At 40.2% G+C, this 7,405-nt stretch overlaps 1 protein-coding gene across 1 annotated transcript in view; it reads left to right on the top strand.

Annotated features, from left to right (window-relative positions):
- Nucleotides 1–842: 842 nt before the first annotated feature.
- The window catches only part of BARD1 (BRCA1 associated RING domain 1), a 73,373-nt gene continuing 66,810 nt past the window's right edge, over nucleotides 843–7,405 (top strand). Inside the window, exons 1-2 of the mRNA XM_008049215.2 lie at nucleotides 843–889; nucleotides 6,213–6,361. The gene's annotated coding sequence lies outside the window, so the exon portion shown is untranslated. The remainder of the gene's footprint in view (nucleotides 890–6,212; nucleotides 6,362–7,405) is intronic.

The raw sequence follows: 7,405 nt of genomic DNA, 5'->3' as shown, positions 1-7,405 counted from the left end.
TACCTCCACTGAGTATAATGGCTTGATGTGTGTTTTTTAGTAAGTGCCATTACCTTCTTAGGACTGTCAAGTATAGCAGGTATTTTGATGGACAACATTGGTAATATTTTGTTTCTGCCTCTCTTCGTTCAGTGCAGGGACTCTCATTCAGTCTGCACACTGCCAACCTGATGGTTTCTATTTGTAATTGCTTAAAACACAAAACAATCAACTTTCTATGAACTGAAAAAAATGACTATAGTTTTGACAAGACATCTGTGAAAAATAGACGACTGTTTAACAGTAGTGAGAAACCCATGCTTTCTTATGGGAACCCTTGGATTCTTGTGGTCAAGATAATCTGGCTTGCCTGGGGCAGTCCTGATTTACACCTGTTGTCCCAGCATCCTATTCAGTTATTAACCACCTCCTTCACTCACAGAAGTGTTCTCCCTTGAACAACACAATATATGATCATTTTATTTGTAGGTTACATTTTAAGATATATGGCCTACAATTTAGGTTATTAGGGGAGAGTGTACTTTATTGGTTGAAAATAAGTGGCCAATGGTTGGTTTTGTCTCTAAGAGGTTTAGAGATGCTTGAATAGCAAACACATTATAAAATATATTATATTTGTACTGAGTTTGTGATTGCTGTTTAAATTCAGCAGGTGTGTTATGATACAGTAACCAGAGAGTAATAGCCTTTCAAATGAATACATCCTTAATATCTTCTGCTTTGAGAGACAGAGAAATACGGTAGTGTTGAACCTTGGATTTATGAAGTGTTAGGCATGAAGTGTTTATCTAACAATGACCTAAGTCTTGATTGTTTTTGTTTCCTCAAACAGCGCTAATATTCTGAGGGAGCCTGTGTGCTTAGGCGGTTGTGACCACGTCTTTTGCAAGTAAGTACTTAATGGCTTGATGTATATATATGTATTCTAGGTAATAATTTTGCATTCTTGTTGATAGTAATAGTACTTCATGTTTGTGTAACTTTTATAGTCTGCAAAGTGACTTATTGTACATTGTTTTACTTTCATTTGTATAATGGTCTTAATTTACAAATAAGAAAACCAAACCTCAATGAGAATGATTTGTCCAAAGTTTCAAAGCTTAATAAGAAGGTTTGCTAGGTTTGGAGGGTTGGGGGAAATTGGTGTCTCTTATATAATTCAGATATGTCATTTTTATATTTTCCAGTTAAGCTTTAAGTCTAGACTTTAAAAATTATGTAAGTATACTTATATTCGTTTCTTAAGTTAAGGCTGCCATAGCAAAGAACCAGACACTGGGTGGCTTAGAACAATGGAAGTCATTTGTCTCACAGTTCTGGAGACTAAAAGTCGTGAGATTAAGCTGATGGCAGGGTTGGTTCTTGTGTGGTGTCGGGAAGGAGAATCTGCTCTATGCCTCTCCTCTAGTGTCCAGTGGGTTGCTGGCAGTCTTTGCCATTCCTTGGCTTGTGGAGGCATCACTCCAGTCTTCCCTGCATGTTCACATGCCATTCTCCCTCGCGTGAGTACTTGGATTTGTGTCAAATTTCCTCTTTTTTTTTTTGAGTCAGAGTCTCACTCTGTTGCCCCGACTGGAGTGCGGTGGCCACTCCTGGCCACCACAGCCTCCATCTGCTGGGCTCCGGTGATCCTTCCGCCTCAACCTTCCAAGTAGCTGGAACTACAGGCACACGCTACCATGCCCGGCTAGTTTTTTTTTTAAATTTATTGTAGAGATGAGGTCTTACCAAGTTGCCCAGGCGGGTCTCGAACCCACGGGCTCAGGCAATCCACTCACCTCAGCCTCCCAAGGCGCAGGATTACAGGCTGAGCCACCGAGCCCAGCTTAAATTTCTTCTTTTTATGAGGATGCCAGTTATATTGGTTAAGGTCTCAAATCCTAATGATCTCATCTTAACTTGATCATCTGCAGAGGCCCGGTTTCCAAATTAGGTCACATTCACAGGTACCGAGGGGTTAAAACTTTGACATCTTCAGGGGACACAATTCAACCCAGAGTATATTCATGTGAAAACCATGGTTTATAGATTAGACAATCTAAGTTTTTACCTCATCCTATTCTTGATCAAGAGAAATCAATTGAGGGATTAAGTGTCTTAGCTTAATTGTCTATGAGAAAGGGTTAGTATAGCCTCTTTTAAATTGATCTTTTGATTATTTCAGGTTATGAGTATGTCACTATCTGGCATAACAAACTGTGTTCTGTAGTTTGAGCAGATATGAAAATAATCTAGTGTATGACTTTACTGGGCCGAGGATGTGTGGGAAGCAGCTGTGTTTGGGGTCCCAGTTTTGTTTCTAGAAACGGAGATCTGCTCTGTGGGGTATATCCAGCAGGAGGGTGGCGTAGGAAATAGTACCTGTTGCCTCCCTGAGATCTCTGGATGATGAGAAGGCGCCATTAAACTTGATATGTTCAGAGGTGATTTCTGTCTGGGTAATCTTTTTCACAAAAAATAGTACCACTGACTGTTAAGTTGCTTATCTCACATCACTAAGGTCTATTAGTGCTACCTCAAAATATGCCTCAAATCATGAATATTTCTACATTTTTCTGTCTTTGTTACAGTTTACACTTTGGTCTAAGCCACCACCATACTATCTCTCCGTAGACTATGGTGATAAGTTCAGGTCTTGCCTCCCTTTTTGGCGCCATCATCCTTTCCCCATTTTGTACATTTTTTTTTTTTTTTGGTGGGAGTCTTACTCTGTCTCCCAGGCTGGAGGGCAGTGGCATGCTCACGGCCTCTGCAGACTCAGTCTGCTGGGTTCAGGCGATCTTTCTGCCTCAGCCTCTCAAGTAGCTGGAACTATAGGCACATGCCACCACGCCCAGCTAATTTTTTGATTTGTTGTAGAGATGGGGGGTCTCACCAAGTTGCCCAGGCTGGTCTTGAACCCGTGGGTTTAGGCAGTCCTCTCACCTCGGCCTCCCAAAGTGCTGGGATTATAGACCTGAGCCACCGCGCCCCAGCCTCATTGTCTACATTCTTGACCAGTGATCTTTTAAACATGTAAGTTATATCCATATCATTACCGGCTTAAACCCTTTGATGGCTTCCTATTGCCATTAGAATAGAATCCAAACTCTGCACCATGGTCAGTAAGACTCTGTACGGGGCCTACGTCTTCCCTGCGTCTCGGACCTCACTTTCCTCTGGCTCACAGTGGTCCATTACCTTCTCCTTTTCGTTCTTTAGACACATGGAACTCACTGCCACCCCAGGACCTGTGTACTTGCTATTTCTTCCACATGGAATGTACTTCTGCCAGATTTTTGTGAGGCTGACTTTTTATCAGTTACATTTCACTTGAAATGTCAGTGCTTCCAGGACACCTCCCATGATCTCTGATCTCACTCTGTAGCAAGCAAATGCGTTTTGTTTCAGTTGATAGATGATGGGATTGCTCATTTTATACTGTGTCAGTCACAAAGCTATTAGAGCATAGTGAACTCTATGACATTTCTTGTAGTGTGTTGATGGGTGGGTGGATATTTGGGGGTTCTATGCCTTTAATCAGATTGTAAAGGGTTCTATGACTTAAAGTGGCCAATAAAAGATTAAAAGACAAATGAGGACATGAGAACTTTTTTTTTTTTGAGTAGAAGTCTCACGTTGTCGCCCAGGCTGGAATGCAGTGGCACGTTCACGGCCACTGCAGCCTCGACCTTCTGGGCTCAGGCAATCCTTCTGCTTCAACCTTCCAAGTAGCTGGAACTACAGGTGTGGCACCACACCTGGCTATTGTTCTGATTTATTGTAGAGATGAGACCTTGCCAAGTTGTCCAGGCTGGTCTCAAACCCTTGGGCTCAGGCAATCCTCTTGCCTCTGCCTTCCAAAGTGCTAGGATTACAGGCGTGAGACACCGTGCCTGGCTGGGCATCTTAAAAGAGAAAATGATCATGTGTATATGACATAAGCATAGGAAAGAATTCATTCAATGTAGTTTTGATTCATTTTGTTTATATGATGCCAAAAATTATGGTACCTGTTTATATTCGTGGCAGATTTTAAGTTACAATATTGGCTCACTGACTTATGCCGATTGATTAAAAAGTGACATACTTCTTCAGAATTCTGGATCAAAGTGTATAAAATACTTTGAGGGCGGGCATGGCGGCTCAAGCCTGTAATCCTAGCACTTTAGGAGGCCGAGACAAGAGGATTGCCTAAGCTCAGGAGTTCGAGACCAGCCTAGGCAACTTGGTGAGACCTTGTCTCTTCAATAAATCAAAAAATTAGCCGAGCATGGTAGCGTGTGCCTGTAGTTCTGGCTACTTGGAGGGCTGAGGTGGAGGGATTGCCTGAGCCCAGCAGATGGAGTCTGCGGTGGCTGTGAGCATGCCATTGCACTCCAGCCTGGGCAACAGAGTGAGACTCCAACTCAAATAAAATAAAAATAATTTGAGAATAGTTATAAACAGCTATAGAATATGTAAAATAGACTTATCTGAGTACTAGTGCAGTGCTGGGCAAGTAACTTAACTAACTGGATCTAATTTTATTCATCTTAAAGTGAGGTGGTGGTTCTTAATGAATGATTTGAATTGTGTTTTATTGGTATTCTTCAAATTAAGTATTGCACAGAATGATGTAAATTGACTGAGTAATCAGTCACCTAATTTTTATGTTGGGATTCCAAGTTAGAATTCTTAACTGCTAAAAAACAAACTCACAGAAGTTTCTTTGCTACACAAAGTTGACATTTATTGAACTCCATGACATTTATTGAACCGGATAATCTCAAAGGTCTCTGTCAGCTCTAGTATGGGTTACAGATTCATTTTACAGCTTTTTGCTAGTTACTTTGTGTCAAGAATCATGTTAGATCCCCTAGGAAGGTGGCAGGGGCCCTGCCTTCACATCCTGGCTCCATCAAGGGAATAGTTATTTAAATGAATAGCCAGGAGCATCTGCCATCTCTTGGGGAGGCACAGACCCTGTGGTGGCCACTCCTTTAAGAGAGCAGCTGAGCCGGGCTCAGTGTCTCAGCCTGCAATCTCACGCCTTTGGGAGGCTGAGGTGAGTGGATTGCCTGAGCCCGCCGGTTCGAGACCTGCCTGCAGCGAGACCTCATCTCTACAATAAATTAAAAAACCAGCCGGGCTTGGTAGCGCATGCCTGTAATTCCGGCTACTCGGAAGGCTGAGGCAGAAGGATCGCCGAGTCCAGCAGGTCGAGGCTGCGGTGGCCGGGAGTGGCCACTGCACTCCAGTCTGGGCGACAGAGTGAGACTCCAACTCAAAAAAAAAAAAAAAAAAAAAAGGCAACTGTATAGGACTAGGTTTTTTAAAAATAAAGCTTCTGTATTATGAGGAAAAAAAAAAAGAATCATGCTAGAAGCCAAGGAATCAAAATTAGAAATGTCACAAGTTTAAGGATTCACATTGTAGGAATCCTTGTGCCTGCAGAGGATTGAGTCACATGACAAGGAATGTAGTGCTTGGGAGAAACGTGGCTTGTAACTTACATTACCCAATCCAGCTAGAACCCATCTGGTGAGGCTAAGAGAGGCGTAGACTTATTCTGGAGTAGATTCTTATTCTGGAATTCACAGGTGGTCTTCAGGGCAGATTTAAAAAAAAAATAGGAGTGTGTATGTATATTTTCATCAGATTTGCAAAGGGTTTGTAATTCCCCAAATTAGGGAAAACCTTCTAACTATGAGACTTTAACACTTAGATAAACCAAGGTCAATTGAGTCTAAAGGTTATAAAACTATCTGAAAGAACCAAAGATCCTTAGAGAACTTTAAAACCTTTAGACACTTGTCCAAAAAAGAAAAAAAAAAGGTCTTTTCCAGTCGCTGCAGTAATTGTAGGCATTTCCATAAAGTAGAATGTTAAGGTTTAGGATAGAAAAGATTGAGATGTATGACTTCTCTGCATTAGGTATCATATCCATTTGCCTGCATCTCTCTGTACTCCCACCCTGTAGAAGAAGCATAGATTTATTTGAAGAGAAAAATTATGCAGATTAATGTCAGGCTAAGTAAAGTCTCTCATAGCACATTCTATAAGCAACTTTAGATTTAGATTTTAAATGCATGTGTATTTTACTTTCTAAAACACTGTGTTAACAAGTAGTTTGCAGCTGTGGTGTGTTAGAACAACCTCTGTTCTGTTTGCTTCTGTTCAAACTCTGTTTATTGTATATTTTTACAATTCAGGCTTTGCTGAATGCAGTTTTTTTTTTAATGCTTTTAAAGTGATTGTGTAAGTGACTGCATTGGAACTGGATGTCCAGTGTGTCATACCCCAGCCTGGATACAAGACTTGAGGATAAATAGACAATTGGACAGCCTGATCCAACTTTGTGATAAACTTCGAAATTTGCTACATGACCATCAGCTTTCAGGTGAGAAATATCACTGTCTCTCTTTGTTAAATAATTTATAAATCCATATTGATCACATAAAGTATGTAGAAGATCTGTCAGCAAGATAATGATGTATTTCGGGTTTTAGAATCTATAGTGTTTTTTGCTTGTTTGTTTTTGGACACGGGTTCTCACTATATTGCCCAGACTGGACTTTTGAACTCGTGGGCTCAAGGAGCCTCGACTTTCAAGTAGTTAGGACTACGGGCGTGTGCCACCGTGCCCAGCTTATTTTTTTATAGAGATGAGGTCTCGCTTTGTTGCCTAGGCTGTTCTTGAACTCCTGAGCTCAGGAAGTCCTCTTGCCTTGGCCTGCCAAAGTGCTGGGATTACATACTTGAGCCACTCCACCAGGCCTATTTCTTCTGATTATAAATCCAGAGACTTTTTCACCACTTTACCCTGTCTACTTTTTACATTTATGATAATTTTTGTAGAATATATATGGGATAGTGATTTTGGCCTTAAATAGTGCTTAACTCACTTAAATACACTTTTGCAAGATAGAATACAACATTCTTTCATGGATCACTTTTCTAGACTGAATTAATTAGATGAGCACATTTTGAAAGAGCAAAAATCTACCATTAATTTTCTTTTCTATTTAAATGGGGGGGCTAATATTTTCAAATTATTCTTAGACTGTGTATATTAACTATATACTGTGTGTATTAACTATATATCTTCCCATTGTGCTTTCTCCTGGTAACTAATTAGCTGTGGAAAGAAAGTAAAGTGTTTTGAATCTTCATAATTGGATATTTGAATTGTCTTTTTATTGACCGGATTGTGTCATTTTACTGTGTGTGTTTATAGGAGAACCTTTTCTTGACCGACAGAATGCCATGACTGATTGATAATATAATAACTTATAAAATTTTGGATGTTTGGTTTTGAATCTTTTCTTCTTAGAATTCTGACATGATATGTTATTGTCAATTTATTTTGTACAAAATAAAGAAACAAGGCAAATACTTTGAGTCTTAGTTATGAGAGGTTTATATATTTTTTTTTTTTTTTTTT

The sequence above is a fragment of the Carlito syrichta genome, unplaced genomic scaffold, assembly GCF_000164805.1.
Source record: "Carlito syrichta isolate Samal-C Ts95f unplaced genomic scaffold, Tarsius_syrichta-2.0.1 Scaffold51764, whole genome shotgun sequence".
NCBI classification, from domain to species: domain Eukaryota; kingdom Metazoa; phylum Chordata; class Mammalia; order Primates; family Tarsiidae; genus Carlito; species Carlito syrichta.
The sequence above is the reverse complement of the archived record's forward strand: the minus strand, read 5'-3'. Positions and strand labels throughout refer to the sequence as shown.